The sequence below is a fragment of the Struthio camelus genome, chromosome Z (genome assembly GCF_040807025.1).
Source record: "Struthio camelus isolate bStrCam1 chromosome Z, bStrCam1.hap1, whole genome shotgun sequence".
Lineage (NCBI taxonomy): Eukaryota > Metazoa > Chordata > Aves > Struthioniformes > Struthionidae > Struthio > Struthio camelus.
The window spans coordinates 31,029,056-31,047,601 of record NC_090982.1 but is presented as its reverse complement, the minus strand read 5'-3'; the positions used below and the strand labels follow the sequence as shown (position 1 = coordinate 31,047,601).

The following is an 18,546-nucleotide window of genomic DNA, read 5'->3' as shown; positions in this document are numbered from 1 at the left end:
ACCCTGCCCGGCTGGCTGCCGCTGAAGTGCGGGCTGGGGTCTGCGCCGTGCCTGCCCTCCCCGGCACCACCCCACCACCGAGGGCTGGGTGCGGAGCCCGCTGGATTGGGGTAGCCCGGAGGAGCGCAGCCCCGCGGCGGAGCGGGGGCCGGGCTGGGGAGCCGCGGGGCGGCGGCGCCTCCCCGCCCGGCCGTGCCCCCCCCCGGCGCCCGGGGAGGCGCCTCGGCCACCGCGGTGCTGCCCGGGGCGGCCCCGCTCTCCCGTGCCGGCAGGCGCCGCTTCCAGAGCAAGGCCCTGGGCGTGCAGCCCCGGGAAATCCCGTTACTGAGGCAGTGCCCGGAGTCCAAAATGAAGTGCCGCTCGCCTCTCCTCCTAATTTGAAAGATAACTTATGGGAGGATTTTCAGTGATAATGGTTGTGCGCTTGGGGGTGGGGGGGGCGGGGAAGCCACTAGCAACTTTGCTCTGGTCCCTCTTCTCAATTCCTTAATCGCCCCTCTTTATTGCTTTAAGGAGTAAGAGTAAGGAGGCGGAAGGCAGGGAGTCCATGAATTTCTCATGAAGCGTTCGTTATCTGTGCTGTGTGCAAGCAGGGATATTTTTGATGCGTTTGGGTGTGACAAGAGGCTTTGAACAAAACTCAAACTCTGGTGTATTATGGAAGTCTTACACATTCCTGCTAGCATTACAATCTGTATTACTCTGAAATTTCACCGTCGTTAGCAGAGTCACAGTAAGATGAGCTTGGTGTTCAGATTTGAAGATGTGAGGGGTCTTCTGGAAACTGTTGGTCAATCACAGTTGATCTTCTTATGTTTTGCTTTCTCTCTCTGGCCGCGCCAAATATCCGCAGCTCTAGATCAAGTCAGCAGTCTTGTGTAAAGGCTAACTATGTCTGGAAAATGAAGCATCACGATATGCAAAACTGCTTTTTTTCTTGGACCGAGTTCTGTTGCTATTAGTCCCAGTGGAGCCCTTCAATGAGATACAGTGAGTTACATTCAAGGAATATGTAAGCTGGAAGTAACAGGAAATTACTGAAACATCTTGCACGCATACCGTTACAATGCGCTTGTGCTGTTATAATGCCATAGCGTGGTTATGAGATCATAGCTTTAATGTATAAGAACCTGAATGGCCTTCAGAGTATCTTCTCTCAGAGCTTAGTGCAAGCTTTGCATAGTACCTCTGGCATCTTAAAAAAATAAGACTCTTTAAACTGCAAAGAATTTAAAGGGAGAGTGTGACATGGTGTGAATTGTTACGTTTTTGTGGAGTTGTAGCGCTAAACAGACTTAGGCCTGCTGGAAGTATGTCATTTGCCCACTGGGCAGAAACAAATAGTCATTACTTTAAGAATTACCTTGTGCAAGGTGAGGTAATGCGTTCAGAACTGTATTCATCGTCATGGCTCATCTCGTATTTAACATGTGCAGGAAGAAAAGTGTTTTATACTATAGGTTAAAATGTTTTAAACTGTTACACTTCTAAGGGTAACGCAAAAAACAGAATTGTATTATAAACCATTCTAAAACTTGTTTTCCTGAATGTGCCAACTGGCTAAAAAAATCTAAAAGGTAGGAATGGATCAATTCTTTTTATTTTCTAGGAGATTTAGGTGCTGAAATCCTAAGTGTATAAAGACAGATCCTAGTGTTAGTAAGTTCTTTGCTTGTAGTCACTTCAGCAGAAACATCCAACCAATGAGGACTTTTAATAGCTCTAAGTTCCCTTTCATTCTTCCCTCTGTGTCAAACGCCCTGAACTGCCTTATTCTCTCTACAAATAGTACATCTTACCTGTTATTGCTCAGCGGTATATACAAAGGAGATGTAATTTAGCCATACAAGTTACTTATCCTCTTGTATATATTTAGCTTTTGATACACTAAAGATCAGCAAATCTCAAGCTTTCTGTCTTCAGCCTCTTGATCAGATTTGTATTTGAACTTTAAAACGTGAACAAAGCTTGCTAGGAACTTTCATAATGCTGCAATTTTGTCTTTGAATGCAAAAAAGAAAAAAAATCGTGAGTTGGTCTCATATGTGTGTAATGATGCATATTCAGAGGGACAAAACAGCCCAGATGATGTGCTGCTGGGTTAATGGCAGAGATTCCAGGGTTATGCCAGCTGGGACATGTTGGACAGCTGTGTTTTAGTCACTAAGAGGATAAGAAAGCCTAATTCCACAACACTGAGAAATGCCAACAGAGAGTCTCATGAGGACATGGGACACTATAAGAAACGGTGGGGGACTGAAATTCTAGCTCTCCTTTTTCAGTGGGGAAGGAGAGGAGATACTCGGCTTATCTGAATGGTGGGATAGGTGGTTAGTGTTATGCTGCGTTTTAGTTCTCTCGATTCTTCCAGACCCTGCTTTTTCACGTATATCTCTTCAGCAGTTAGCTTGCAACCATGGGCTTGTGTTCAGGGGCGCCGGTAACACTTCAGTTCAGAGGTGTCTGCTAGTTAAATCTTTGTGGATGCACCCTGGGTCTTTGACCCTACCAAATGTGCAGCCAGAACCGTGTTACTCAGCTGAAGCGTTGGGAGGTAGCATGGAGAAAAACAGAGAGAAGGAGACCTATTTAAGTGCTGCAGATATATGTCTTTTTCTCTGTGTAAATTTCATCGCATTCAGATAGGAACATAAAATAGAGTTTTAATTTTAATACTAAACTTTTTTCAGAGCACTACTTCAGCTACCCAAGAGATTAATGGTGCCTGCTCTTGGAAATTATATTTTATATTGAATAATCAAATAACAACATATGGGGTGGTGTGGGGAGAATCAAAAATGAATCACATATTTGGAGACTGCAGCCAACTAGTTATCGAGCTGTGGAACTGTCATGTAGGTCACCGAGTTGCTCAAGGCTAGGTTTGCAGCTCAAAGGTCAGCATTCAGCATGTCGTCCTCTTCATCAGAGAGACTCCATGACTGCAAATTAGATGAACTGGTGACTGATATAGTAAAGGGTGGGGCCCAAGGGAGGCTTAACTAATTCTTGTGATGACATTTATTTTCCAGTGCCTCTTATTTATTTGTGGAGCTTCTCTGGACCAGCATGTCAGGCAGTCTTACAGCAGCACTACGGTGAAGTTGTAGGACGGCTGAAATGGAGAGGATGTGAAAAACAGTCAATGTCCACTGTCTGTTTCCATTTGCAAAAGGGAGGTGACCTGCCTGTGCAGACTGCCTTATCAAGTGCAGAGCCAAGGCTTAAAAGAGGGCCCTGGGGGAAGCAGGTCTTCAAAACTATTGGAAATTTGACTGGAGCAGCAGGAAAGACCTCCTTTCTGGAGGAACTGATGAGATACTCATTTTCTGAGTCATTGAGATCACAAGCACTTTAATTCCCGTTTTTGCAGGCTTCATGCAAAGCTTAATGCAGCTTGTTAACCTTTTAGGGACAATAACCTAAACAACTTAAGGAGTAAGGGAAAAATGTTTTTTTGACTGGTGTATTCTGGAACATGTGTTATTACGTGTCTTTATTTCAATAGCATGTAAAGTTAACAGTTGAGGCCCTGCTGTGGTAGGCTGTTTGTTACAAAATAGGCAAGTATTCCGCGGCTTCAGGGGTGCCTCTTGAATGTTTAAAATTAGTCATGGTTTTAAGTATACCTTGTTGAGCTGAAGTCTTAATTATTGTTCTGTTGCTTTATCTGAAGGTGTATTCTGGATGTCAGTGTTTGATCAGGGACTCTTGAGTAGGTTACTGTGACATTCAATTTTTTTTTAACGTGAGTAAGTGTGTATTAGGTACCACTGCACCTCTAAACTTATTTTTTTCCACATATGTTAATAAAAATTCTAAGCCCATTCTCTAGAAAAACACTACTTTTAATATGTTACTTCATTTTAAAATTAATATAAGTTATACTCTACTCCTTGAGCTGTTCAGTTCCAACTGTGTTGACTGGAAATAAGGTTAGCCTGAATGAGCTTTACTCCCAGCTGGAGCGAGTTATAAACAGTGGTAGCAAACTGCTTTCTGCATGATGATTTGTAGAAACACTGTATGACTTGATCTTCTTTTGCCCTAATCAACCTCAGTGTAGAACTGTACAGTAACGGGACTTATCTTGACAACAGAGGCTTTGTTTTGTATGAGCTTTCCCCAAAAAAGGAATCTAACTATGTAGATATCTCAACAAATAGCGCCTGGCTACGCTACTGACTTTCTGTCAGTATCTACATGATTATTCGAGTGTCGTTTAAAAGAATTAACTTGAATTTCTGGGTGTGTCCAGCTTTCCAGCAAGGAAAAATACTATTTGAAAAATGGTTTGGAAATCCAAAAGAAAACAAGCAAAGCAAGAATTTGATTTACTTGTGATCTGCTCTTAGACCTTGTACCTTCCATAACTAAAAATGAGTGACAAAATCTGAGAAGGGTCCCTTCTACTGCTAATGATCTAACAATATAAGAGTGCTTTATGTCTTTTGCCTCTTAATTCAGGAGTAACTTTTGTACAGTTTGAATACCGCTGTCTGTAGTTTGGGTAGTAACTTATTAGCTTAACTTTAATTTTTTTTCTCCCTACTTTTTAAATGTGGCATACCCTGTTTGCTCTTTTGTTTTATTTTTCTTTTCTTTTTAACACAGAGGTGACTGGGAATGTGCGTTTTTGCTTACTGTTCTCTACTTGGCCTGTGTCTTGCAGACAGATGCTAAATTTAAAAGAAATCTGCAACCAAAGAACTCTCTTTAAAATTCCCATCCCTCAATGAAGTGGAAAAAACAACAGAGCATTCTGAAGAGAGCTTTGAGATAAAAGGGCAGCGTCCACTGGGAAATGAATCTTACTGTGAAGATATGCTGAATGTTGACAATTTGGAAAAATAAGAGGGAAAGGGAAGGCAGCATGGGAAATGAAGAGAGCACATAGGCCAGGGATGAGGACAAGGCAGAGAACTGTAGCTGCGGAAAGGGAAAGGTTAAGGGATTATGTAGACAGCAGGCAGGAGATTTAGTGAATTTATATTTATCTTGTAAGCGATGTCAGAACCGTAACCGGCAAGTGCCTTGAGCTGCTGGGATGATGCCATAACACATCAAAATAGTAAGATGAGATATGGAAGAGGACGCAAGTTAGGGCAGATTCTGGGCCATATTTTGTTGACATCTTTTAAAAAGAGCATACTATGGCTTGTATTCCTAACTCCATATTTGAGCCTCTAATTGTACAACTACGACAAGTGCACTTGGCAAGAGTCGCAGATGAAAAGCCTCGCTGATCAAGCTGAACCTGTGGGTTAAACCAGCCTCTGTTGTCATTTCATGTTTGCGATTAGCTTTGTAGTGACATATTTTCATTTCTTTTTTTAATAGCACTTTTGGATGTGCTCTTTGCTCTTTTAAGGGCTGAATTAGAAACAAGAAGTAGAAATCGTTACTAGAGAGGTACTGAGGTATTGGGAGTTCTTATTTATAAATTAAGAAAATAACTTGTCTGGGTGGGTTTTGATAAATGTTTATGAAGCTCGGCAATTGCTTAACATTGGCTCTTATATCTCTGGTAGGAGAGAGGTGCATGTGTTTGCATGTTAGTTATGTGCTGCTCCCAGTTCACATACTTTTCTTTTTCTTTTTAATTTATTATTCTTAAGTGAAAATACTTAAGAAGCAGACTTATGCTGGATGATATCTATCTAGTACATACCAAATTGTGGCTGAAATGTGTTTCTGCTGGATAAAGCTTATTAATAACATTGTGTTTGTCTTTTTCCACACACCAGGTTATATGGTTAACCAAAAAAATCTGAAAATTCTGTATCCTAAAGGTGATGGTCTTGTCTGTTATTTTAACGATGTATTTCTTGTGGCTTGTATTTGGCATCTTCATCCAAGTTTTGATTGCTAGTAAACAAAGGAGGGGAAACTTAGACGTGTACTTAAGGACGTGCCTGATCTGAGGTTGAAGATAAACCTGTGTTTCATTAAATACAAATGGTTTAGATACAAGCAAGTATTTCAATATATTGCTGAGGCCTGGCGCTGCTATACGGGGAAAAAGATGAAAAATGCAGCTATCCTTACACCAAGTTAGCTAGTTAACAGTGGCATGCTAAAAGGGTAGTAACTGATTTTAAAATGTCATTATAATCTTTTAACTTTTATCCAGCCTTCATTGGTTTTACAGCTCGGACTGAAAATTTGTACATTCTTTATTGTCACTTGTGTTTGGACACTAGCACTGCTTTGGACCGTAAGGGTGGAGCTGTAATAACAGAAGGCAACTGCAAAATCCGGAACAGAGCTCAGCACAGCTTAGATCTCCAAACTGCAAAAACCGGTTTGATCCCATGAGGTTGAAAGTGGCTCCCATTAGATACAGGGTGCTTTTGGCTTCCAGGAATTTCACAAAGTCTTACATCTTGAACGGGCTCTTGGCACCTCAAAATGTTGAGTTTTGTGGCACCCTGAGATGTTCTTGTTTGTCTAGGTATCTTCAGTACATTGATATGCATTTAATATATGATGCAGCTGAGAAGTGACCTTTTGGCAAAAACGGTTGGCCTAAGGTTAGACCTGAAATGAATCACTGGTGTAGAAGGATCATATTTTCATTTTCTTGGCTGTATGCACCTAAACTGGATTTTCTATATTGTTCAAGAATTATTTTTTTCCAATAATATGCATCTCTTTCACCAAAAAAAGAAAAAATTGTACCTTTTCTACAGGAAGGGGCATTAGGGAGACCTGGATTTTGACAATACAGATTTGGCTGGTCCTCTGGAATTGACAGTCTGTAAATATTTAGGTTAGAGAACAGGCAAAAATGATATCTGATTTTTTCACTCAAAAAAAAAAAAAAAAAAAGAGAAAGCGAGAGTAGAGCAGTTGGGAGAACTGGAGGGTAATTCTTCCTCTTCCTGTGAGAAAGTGCTTGTTTTTCTGTAGCCTTGGCCTCTCTCCTTCTGGGTATCTTAGCTCATTAAATCAAATATGCTGTAAAACCGCTCTCTTCATCTTGCTGTTCTCTCGCTGTCTTTTTGCCTCTCCCCCCAGCTCCACGTGGATATCAACCTGTTGCCAAGGTTCGTAACATCCAGATGATCTTTCTCTCCTCTTCCTGTTACAGTCAAGCTGTCACCAGATGACTTCTGCAGTATATATCTATGATACATATGGAAAATATCTCTGCTTAGTTCTTCCTTCAGCTGAAGCTGCCTATCTGTTCCTTCCTTATTTGTTCTTTTAAATATAGCAGGCTTTTTCTTTCTAGCCTTGTTTTCTCTACTTCCCTTTCTAGACCTTACAAATCATTTTTTTGGTCTATATCTCAGGTTACCTTGTGCTCACTCTGTTTTAATCCTTCCCTGATGTTGAAAACACAATTGTAGTAATTTGATAATAATTAAATAAATACTAAATATGTTTCCTTCAGACCTAAAAGTAGAAGAAAATGAAAAACACTCCCTCCTCACCTTCTCTACTTTTGCTTTAATTTATCCTTTCCAGCTATACGCACTCTGTTCATGAAAGCATTTGTGTTTTCCCTCTTTGTTTTTGATGGAGGATAATTGATTATCAGCTCTTGTTGTTTCATTGTGCTGTCAAGATAACTGTTGTTCACTGCCTTGATTAACTGTATTTCAGTAGTAGGCCAGGTAGGAATAGTAATCATGCTATTCATGATCGCTCTTCATGGGAGTTGCTGAGTAACTTGACTAAGAATGGACTTCTGATTATAGTGATGTTACATTTTTCATCTGAGTGAAAGTAACCCAGCAAAAAATTTGAGATCAAATGGATCGTAGAAGTCTACGTAGAGTTAAGCCTATGTATATAGTATTTCAAGACTGCTTACAGCCAGAACGCAGAAGGTACGAGCTACATACAGTGTGTTCTTTCTCAGAAGAAGGGTTCACAAAAAGAAATAACTTCTAGAGCTGCAAGAATTGGAAATCTGGCCATTCAAAATAGTTATGCACAGAAACATGAGTATTAAATGGCTGCAAAATGATTGCTCTTTAAAGGCTTCCTCTGGAAAAATGGTGGATGAGTCAACTTTTGCATTATAAGCGCTTGTTATTTTTCCCTTATTTACTTGAACTCCAGGAAAAAATAAACAGTGTAAATTGCAGACATGCTTTGCTCCTTGCAAACATATTATCTCACAATGAAATTCTTCCCATAGCAGCTCTCTTCAGAAGAGAATTGTGTCTTTAAAAGAAAAGATGTCAAGTTTTGTACGTTGTCATTTTTGGCTTGATGTTGTAATCTCTGAGGCTACTATAAAAGGGGATGTGTTACGAAGATGACTTCGGATATTTCTGACAACACTGTGCAAAAGGTTTTGCCCCTTTTTCCATACAATTGGTCCGTATGCCCTTGTGCCTGTCAGTCTTTCACATAACTACTACAGCAAGCAAGCAAGATTGCAAAACTAGAAAAACTATCAGGAAAATTTATGGTGGACTTAATAGTATAAATCTAGTCTAAAAAGAATGAAAAACAGTTAAAGCAATTTCAAGTTAATGATGAAATCCTGTGTAAATTGATGCATAAAGTTCAGAACGTAAGGGCCTGTTTGTATGAGTAAATTAATTGTTTTCAGGCGTGGAAAATGTTTTTGTCTCCAAAACAGAGTGGCTGCGTGCAAGCTGCCTTTTGGGAATGGTTCCTGGACCATTATATCTGCCAACTGATGCCTGGGAATTGCTCATGAAGAATGCTAATTGGCACAGGCCAGATTTTGCCAGGGAATGGTCTAACGGTTTACTAGCATGGGTGATGGATTTCAGCACTGCAGAATGCTTGATTCAGGTGTTACAGATGCAGGCTCTGTTTTCAAAAGGCAAAAAAAAATGTATTTTTTAGGTTACTGAAGATGTACTTCTCATATTAAAACAGGTCAAATGGTAACTGTGCTCATAATGCTCTGTCCTTCTAAATGGAAAAAATAAAGTATTGTGTGCAACATCTTAAACTGTTAGTGATGGTTAAACTAGGAGCAGTGGTGGTTTCAGCATGTGCTTGCAAACAGCTGTGTTCAGGATCTGTGGCTGTAACATTGGATTTGAACCTGTAATCTCTTCTGGGAAGGCAGATTCGTGATTTTTATGGTGTTTTTTTTTTCAGTGTTCATAACTACAGGGACTTATACAAAAGTACTCTACAGTGTCAGGACCTCACGTTGTTTTTTGTTTGTTTGTTTTTTTGCTGACACAAACTTCTCTTAACCACAGTCCCTGTAGTAGAATACAAAATGAAGCATCATTATTTCTTTGAATCCTAAATGAAGATGCAGCCTCTCTGTAGAGATGCTAGAGGACCTAACTGTAATCCTGTTTCTTCAGGGGTACCATACAGCTCATCCATCACTTTCACTCTGTTAAAATTCCTTAACAAAGATAAATACTCCACAAAGTCATAGTTTCTCTAGTCTCAGTTGGGATAGTTACCCAGGGTTTGAGTTGAACCCTGAAGCTGTACAGCACTAGCTTGAACTTGAGTAACTTCAGGGATTTATCCTGAGCCACTGAGCGTGCCAGTATGGAGCGTGCGCCAAACATGCTACCTCCGCTTTCTCTTGCTCTCGCTCTGTGTGAATTTTCTTCAGCTCCATCCTGGAAAAGAAAAGCAATAACAGGCTTGTACAGATGGGACTGTGAGTGATTCAGAGAGCAGCCTCAGCCATTCATAGAAAATTACTCTAGCAGCTCGCTGTGCTTCAGGCAGTTGCTAGGTGCAGAATCAGAGAGGCTTTTCTCTTGTGACTGGAGAATCCACTTGCGTTGCCAGGATTTCCGGATTAGTTTTCTTATACAGTCTGACAGTTTCTACTTTACAACTGTCAGAACTGAGGATACTTAAAGAATAGGAGTCGTCAGTCCCCCAGCCAGCAAATCCTGCTGTCTAGTGTCTATTGAAGAAGAAAGAGTGACACGTATAAGCGAAACACAAACAGTAATCTATCGTTTCAGAACGTTCTGTGTTGTCTGCTGTTCTGGTTATTTTCTGTGTGTGGATTAGATGGAGAAAGTAAGTAGTAATTCTCCTCTTATAGCTCCGTGTGAATCAGAGGCTGGTTTGTTTCATGCCCAGAAGAGTTTATGGTCTAATTTGAAGGAAGACACACTACAGAAGTGCATAATTAGTGTTGTGATTGTGAGACTGCACAAAGTAATCTGTGTGTCTGGCCCCAGTTTTAAGTCTTGAGCAAGAGGGTGGGGGGATGATGACTGTTGTAGAAGAAAAAGAAATTACAAGATTTGGATGCTGGTTTGTGTGAGGAAGAAAGCAAGAGATTTTTGTGGTTACATGGTACGTTGCAGAGAAGATAGCACTGCACTCTTTCCCTATTTGTAGCTATTTTTCTTTGCATGTTTTGGTGTTATATGTAAAATAAGATAGAGTTCTACAATAAATTTATGATTTCATCTGCTATGCAACTTTTACTGTTCTAATCCGATTCCTTCCTGATTGTTGACTTCATGCCTGTACTAAGGTGTCAAGCAACAAACTCAGTTGTAGTTAGGGTTGTGTAAAGGATCCACTGTCTCCCTGCTCCATGACAGGCTAATGCCATTTGTGAGTGTAGCCAGAACCACAAGGCTTTGATGTGGCTTGGGATGGCAGAGGAAGAGAGATTAGTTGGTAGTTCTGCCCTGTAGATCCATCCGTTTCGCTTTCTGCTCCTGCCTTTTGTAAACTCTTAGCATTATTGCTTTCTCTATCATGGAAGAAGATATCAATACCAGGCCTAAATCCAAATGCCTGCAGTACCCTACTGAGACCTTCATCTAAGTCATCGGCTAGCATCTGTTTTTCATGACCCTTTTCTTCAGTCCTCTAGACAGTTTTTGTTCCTCTTCACAATGCTTGTATTCATAACACTTCTAAGTTATAATTTGTGAGTGTGTTTTCTTTTTTTTGGAGTGGGGCAAGTCAATGTTAGATTTGCAGCAAAAATCTAGCTCTGTTAATGAATGTTATTCCCTGGTCTGCCTATTTTTGTAGTTATTTTACAATGAATGATCAAAGAACATTTATAGACTTATGCTAATCATTGCTTAGATGTTTCTTATTGACTTTTTAAGATTTTTTTTTTGTCTGGCTGTTTTGATGATGATCCAAAGTGAAGAGTTATTGGATATTCGTTACCAGAATCACTAGTTTAGGAAGTTCTGTACTATATTTTGCTTTTTTGCAATTCTTTGTTACTTTGCTGGCTCAGAGAATTATCTTGGCGCAGTTCTTTTAATGTTATTGCTTTTGGCCACAGATTATCTGCGCATGGTAGTGCATACATGTGTATATACGTGCACATGTGTATATATTTATATATTTCAAATATTCTTCTTCCTATAACTTAATCTGTAAGTGTCTGCTCATTCGTAAAACTTTCACAACGTCCTAATTGTCTGTATCTCTTCTTTTTCCTAACTGGGATTTATGACAATCAGATTTTTGGCATACATGTCTTAGATACTTCACTTTCTTCCCCCTATTACTCATTAGCATATTCATTCTCACCAATTTAATTTCTTTTTATTGATAAAACAGAAGAAAATCTCTATTTTCGTGATCTGCTGGGCTAAGTCTTCTTGTAACTCTTACTGCACTTTTTTTATCTTTCCCCAAGAGCCTTACTAGAGTTTATATATATTTTTAAATCGGATTCTGCACTTTATAATTGTAGTACTCATTCTTTACATTTGCACTATTCTGTGCAATAGTGGGTGATACTGGGGAGGTTCCGGAATTCTGGAAGTATCCTGTAAAGATTTTCTTATAGTATCAGGAAACATAAATAACTTTTAAACCTTCTCGTTTCATCTCTAGATGAATTTACTGTGAAAACTGTTAGCACTACTTTTAGGTGTTTGTCTTCTGTATGCATATTCACGTCTTTTAATTTTTTCTGTTATGCTGGAATTTATTCGGCTATGCTGTCTTGTTTACAAGAAGTTGTATGTGATAAATAGCTCACTATCCAGTGAGCTTATGTCCTGAAAAGATGAATACAAACGGAATGTTTATGTATTCATAGCTCCAACATCTGTCTTTTAAAGTGTTTTTTCCGCTCTGTGACTATTTAGGCTGTTGTTGCTTTGTCATGAAATCTATCATTGTAATCTAAAAACACTAAGAGTGTTTTATTTTCTTTTCAGTATTTCCATATATATGAATATGTTGAGGATGGAATAATTTTTCCGGCATTTAATAGGTTTAAGTTGCTTTTATGAGCTCTGGCTAGCAGGATCTTTAATGATTAGGAAATACAGGCAAAGGAAGATACAGAGAGAGATTTTAGGCACCTTCTTGTCCTCCCCACCCTCCACAAATGGAGCTTTTTGTTGTTTTCAGGACTCTGATTTATAATAGTGATTTCGGTGTACTACTCCTGCTTAACCAAGCTTTGCTTCTACAGTAATTCAAGGAAAATGAAAACTCTACCAGGTGTTCGCTGGTTTGGCAGGTAGGGATAATTTCTTCTTGACGCCTGGGCTAGTCACTGGTTAGGCCTGTAGTGTCCTCTTTCTTCTGCTCCCAACTGACCTCTGCAGTTCTCTTACTGTTCACCTGTCTCAGAGGTAGATGCAGACCTGATCTAAATGTGGGAGCTGAGCAGCTGCAGAAACCATATGCCGTGAGCTTTGTAGGCTGGTGACAGTGTGAGCAAGAGACACACATCTTTGTTTTCTTCTGGCAAGATTATGCTTGGTCCAGCCTGGTGTGTCTTGAGTTCGAGGTGAATGAGTGATGCAGAGCACAGTATAGTAAGACTTACTTCCTTTTCCTCTTTAACAGTATAAATAAATAATATTAGCCCTTTCTTTTCTATGAAGAAAACCTCTTTGCTTTGAATCTTGGCTGCACAGTTCATCTGTTAAAAAGAGAACTTTGTTCACTGTATCAAAGTGTTTTTTCTGCTTTTCTACTTTCTGTGTTTTTTTATAGAGCAAGGAGGTAGGCATGGTGACATGTAAATGCTCTTTGAAATTCCTGATTTGCTGACTTGACAGTATTTACAGAAGACCAGAAGAACTATGTTCGTCACAAACCCTGCAGAGCTCGTTTGTGCCCTACATAACATTTGGCATCTCTAAGAGAGAGATGGAAAGAATTGCATTTTCTAACCTCTCTGCTTCCTCTCTCTCCAGAGGATTCACTGCTTACGCAGAAAACAAAATCTTTGCTAGAAGAAGATTCTTATCCTGCAGGCTGAATGAGGAAGGAAGGGTTATGATTCTAGGGGGAAGGGAGTTTAATGAATTCTGTTTTCCTGTCGTCTCTATACAGGTTTGATACTGCTTTATAATTAAAATTGGGTCTACATCTACAGAGTACTCTCTTTCTTCATTTTGAACTCTGTAGCCCTTTCTCATGCACTCGTGAAACATAACATCTAAACATACGCTCAGAAAAGGAGGGAAATAAAACGGAAAATACTGTGTTCCCAAAGGTGTACAGGGATTTCTGTATTCATGCAGGAGCATTTCTTTGCAGAAATATTACTGAGAAGAGTTGTCTTGCCCAGAGAGAGAGGTTTCTGCTTTATGAACAGGATAATTGTATACTTCTGTTCAAAGTAAACATCATTCTGACACATTTCATGACCGCAAGGTATTTTATGTGCTTGCTGGAATAAACAACACACAGGGCTGTCTCAGACACTTAGTGGATAATGCTGTGCCTGAACTTAGGCTTCTTGCAGCTGTAGCAGAGATGAAAAGCATACTCCAGCACTTGAGGGCATGTAGGGTATTTTTGACGCTCTGGAGGAAAGTGAGTCTGTAAAGCCTTAATCATTGCTCCTTCATCTGTGCAGATTTGCTTTAACCAGTGCCAGATCTGCTGTAATATTGATGGCATTCTTCGTCTAATTAATGGCCTAAACATAACAGTTTATGGTGTGCTGGTAATGTAATTTTTTTCTTTATGAAGAGAGAGCACAAATGATGAAAACTGCAGGTAAAATATGAGTTATGAGTGCAGATTTGATATGTAGTATGCTTTTTATTGAGCAAGTGAAATATATTTTAAACCCTGACTTTGTCCGCCAGACCATTCCATGACTTAGCTGCCACAAGAAATTTCATTAAGCAAACTCTCAAATAGTTCCCTGACAGTAAGGCAATTAACATAGTATAGCAACATATATAGTTAAGAAGAAGGCTGAGTGATTTGTGACTGCATTCATCCCAAACACAATATGAGAATTGGTAGTGGTGAAGACTGCCTGTTGCTTTTTACCTTATGATAGATGTATCATTGTCTGTGTGGTTTGGAGTTCTGGCAAAATGTTTCATAGCTAGAACAGAGCAGTGCTTGGTGAAAAATTAAAAAGGGTATTATAAACATGACCAAGCAGTAGCAAGTGAAGTTCAGATTTGCTTGTTTACAATGTAGGATTGACAATATCAAATTTGACAGAAGTGGGGGCTGTAAGGACACGTGGTCATAGTCAGCACCGCCCCTGGGAACTGGGCTGGCTGATATGGCTGTTTCCCTCTGAGCCATAAGAGATGATGTTAACAGAAAAACTCCATCCTCTGACATTTTATGGCCTTTGTGTGACTGAACATCCTCAAATGTCTGTTTCTGATGTTTCCATGGGGCATACTGTGAGCTGTATATCTGAATTTTAAGGATAAAGGTTGCTGTTGCGGGGGGACATGGATAGAATCCATTTAATTTGGAGCTCTGAAAGTTTTGCAAGATTGCCTGCAGACTTTTCAAATTTGGGACAGAAACATTAATAGATGGCTTCCTCTCTGTACTTGTAAGTATATTCATGGGGGAACATCTTTCTTAAGATTCATAAGAAGTATTTTGTTCCTCAGGTGTTTCTTTGTGGGGCCAGTTATCTTCCATGAGGATTGACCTTGTGTCCCAGAGGGTATCAGAGCCCTTAGTGTTTTTCTGTCTCATGATTCTCACAAGCAGAGGTATGACTTTGTGCATGACAGTGTAGCTTCTCGACCTCAGGTACTCTAATTTGAAGCGTTGTATTTTGCTGTATTCTTTACAAGATAACTATTCAGGAGTACAAATGGAGTGCACAGCACAGGGAAGCATTCGAAATTCAGCGAAGGCAAACCAGAAATCTCACCACATGCTTTTCAGAGGCTCATAATTTGACTAAGGCAAAATCAAGTTTCTTTCGGAGCCCATTGCTTCTTAGTACTAGTATTGTCACAGATTTCTAATAGATCCCTTCTTGTTTTCTTGCAGGAGGAACTGATAGGAATTGTTTTCCATGCTAGTGATTTGTTTTTCTCTACCATATTATCATTTTATTTTTGCAGGATTTGCCATTTTTAATGATAAATGTACTGACAAGTTTGTGCAATTTTCTTTAAGAATGCATGTTATTTCATTTATCTATTTAAAAAAAATCTCAGATGCTTTGGTTGTTTCCGTACATCAAACAAATGCAAAGAGCTTAAAGCCAGCAAGCAAGCGGAAGCTTGACCCGGAGAACTAAATGTGGCGTGCGTTTTCATGGGTGGTGATAGTAGTGTTTACCATGTTATCACAATAGTGCCGAGCAGCCCAAGGCAGGGGTAAGGACCTCATTTTGCTGTGCACACATAAACTAGAATACACTTCCCTCACAAGTTTGAGGTCATGGACGCCCAGTGGAATACACTGAGTTACAGAAATGTAAGAGCTTACTGCAATTTAAATAAGAAGTCTTACTTGAATCTGTCCGTGTTCTTGGTTCATGGCAACCAGAAGCAAAGATGTAATAGTCTACGTCTTTTTTGCTAACATATTTTATATATTGCAGTTGGACGTTATAGACGAAGATGGGCAGTAATCTACCGAACCTTCAAGTACGGTTGAGCTATGCTGTGTACCCACGCCTTACGTATAAGACTGTGGGAGGGGGCAGACAAAGAAACAGCACTGGGCAGCATGATACAGTGATCTCAACACATTTTCATCTTTGCCAAGAAAACAGGGGTTTGGAATATTGTAATGGAGGATGTTTGTGGTCTCTCCTTCCTAGAAGAAAGGATTTTGCTGGAAGGAAGTGCTGAGTCACTTGTTTTGGAAATGTAAGAAGTGGATGGTGGGAGCTGAAAAGGATGGCTGATAGCTCTCTTTTGCTCAGCAGCAGGAAGACAAGGAGGGGTAAAACACTTTCCCTTGTAGGTAGGGGAAGTGTTGTAGCTGAGGAGAGGCGAATGAGGAGTGACCATTGGGAACGATGGAATCACGGGAGGGATGCACAGAGGGATCTATTGAAGCAGAAGACTGGGGAAATGATCTTTGCAGGAGGTTTCGGGAAGAATACCAATGGAACAAAATGGCATTTGTCAAGGCCAGAGAATGTGATACTGGGATATTCTAGTTGTAACTTGATGATAACAGAATAATGTCTTGTTTCATTTTACCTTTGTCTCCTTCAGAGTTAGGAGGAGTAGTGATTATTTGTAGTAAGAATATGATTTCAGGAAACAAAGCACAGTGTATGTTGGTAGAACATCAGCTTTGACATACCTAAAAAAAATTATTTGGGCAAGTAACAGCTTTTTAAAAGCCTTTTTTGGCAGGCCAACGATGCATGGACTGTGAAGTTGGTTGTACTATGTAATAGGTGGACCTTCCAAGAGGGTAATAAATTTCTGGATGCTCAGCAGTAGAACCCCATTTTCCATTAAGAAATGGTATTTTAATACTTCCCTGTTGAATTTGGCATAGAGTGTTCTGTATAACATACCAGCACCTAGTTGTGCACTGACAGAGTTACAGTCTTCTGGATGATATCCTCTAGACTTGTCCCATTTTGGGATTGTCCATAATGCAGTCTACACACTTTAAAGGTGAGCCTCAATTTTGTTGAGCTCTTCAGTTACTTCAAAACTACTTTTCTTGTGATGTGTGTGTATTCGCACCATGAAAGATATGATTTTGTTATGATCAGCAGCTTTTAATGCTTCATATGCTATTGCACTGTTTAGCAATAGAAAAAGGTTGGTGTTTCTATTTAAAAAGTTTAGGTTGCAAAACTCAAAGAGGTTCCATGAAAAGACCACAAAATTATAGTAATTGCAAGGTATTGATGTCCGTGATCATCAGATTATGGATGTTTGGGATGTGAAAATTGATCTACAGGCCTAATTCTCCTTGGAGAAGGAATGCAGAAGCTGTGCCCTTCACAGTCTCTTTTAGCTTTTAGATTTTCTTTGACTAGGTATTAAGGAACTGTGCAACAGATGAAAGTGCTGATGAACTCCTTATTGGCTTTTAAAGTGGTTTGCTCCTTTGAAGAAAAAAAGTTGAGACTCTAGGGAAAATGAAATGCATTTAGAAAAATTAATGGGAATGTTAATTTACATGAGGTATTTGATTAGGTTAAGGGAAATTAGACTAGATTAGTTTACTAAACTAGATTAGTAAAATTAGATTAGATAACAGGTTTTTGGACTGAGGGAACTAGCACTGTTGCTGAAAGACTGAAATTCCGGGAATGTCTGTTAGAAAATTAATAAGCGGAAGAACCTAAATACTTCTTAATGAACATTTCACAGTTGTTTTTTAAAGGATTATTTAATGTGATTAAGTATTGTGTGGGGAAGAATGCACGGACTGCAAGTGTTCTCAATTCTTGATCATAAATGTGAAGGAGAACAGGTTGTAAGCTTATTTCTTAATTCATCAACTGTTCAGAGGTACTATGCATAAGGCTTGATCTGGCACTCTAGAAAGGGGTTTTCTTATTATCAGCAGATTTCCTCTTAACTTTATGGAATAATTAGAAGTGAACGCAAGCACATATAGTCCTCTTCTTGCCGGTGACCTAAGAGAAGTAGGATTGGGAAATGCAAATAAAGTACCTTTCATTACATCTCGGTTTTAAAGTACTTAAAATATTTTTTCATCAATTATAAGTAGACTGTGTGCCAGACTGCAAAGTAGACTGCCAGTAGACTGTCTGTCAGCTGCAAAACAAGCATTGAACATTGGATGAAATGTCTCTGAAAATAAGATGGAACAGAAGCTTAGGCACTTTACATTGCTTTGTCACCCATTTGACCAGGTCAGAATCTTTGTTTTTACCTGCTCTCATTCTGTCAATAATGTCTCCTGCCCACTGACTTCCTGGTCTAGTGCATAAATAATGGGGTGGATCCGTGCTTGTTTCCTCCAAATCCCAACTGCTAGCAGTTTAAATTGGAAGTTAAATGTACTGCTTTATGGCTAGTCTCTTGTTACTGTGGGAATCATGTTATAATTTAGACCAACCTTAGGCAAAGCTATGCAATGGATAATGTGCAAAGCTTTCACAAAATAATTTTATTTAGATCAAAGTGTGCAGAACTATTACTCGCTTAACTAATTAGTGACATCAGTTACAAGCAAATCTATTATACAAAACATCCTACAGGAAATGGACCAGTTTTCAGGTGTAAAACGTTTCAAAAGTTCAGAGTGGGAAGAAGTTTTTTATAGAGATTTGAGTTTGAAAAAACAGTTAGCTATTTTTCAACAGTGTCCTCCAAAGTGCACTAAGGTGAACAGGACCAGCTGCGTGATCCTAATGCAGTGAATCAGTATGGCTTAGGATATGTG

General features: G+C 39.5%; 1 protein-coding gene across 3 annotated transcripts in view; it reads left to right on the top strand.

Moving 5' to 3' along the window:
* FRMD3 (FERM domain containing 3) overlaps positions 1–18,546 on the top strand; it is a 139,834-nt gene that overhangs the window by 720 nt on the left and 120,568 nt on the right. The gene's annotated exons all lie outside the window — the stretch shown is intronic.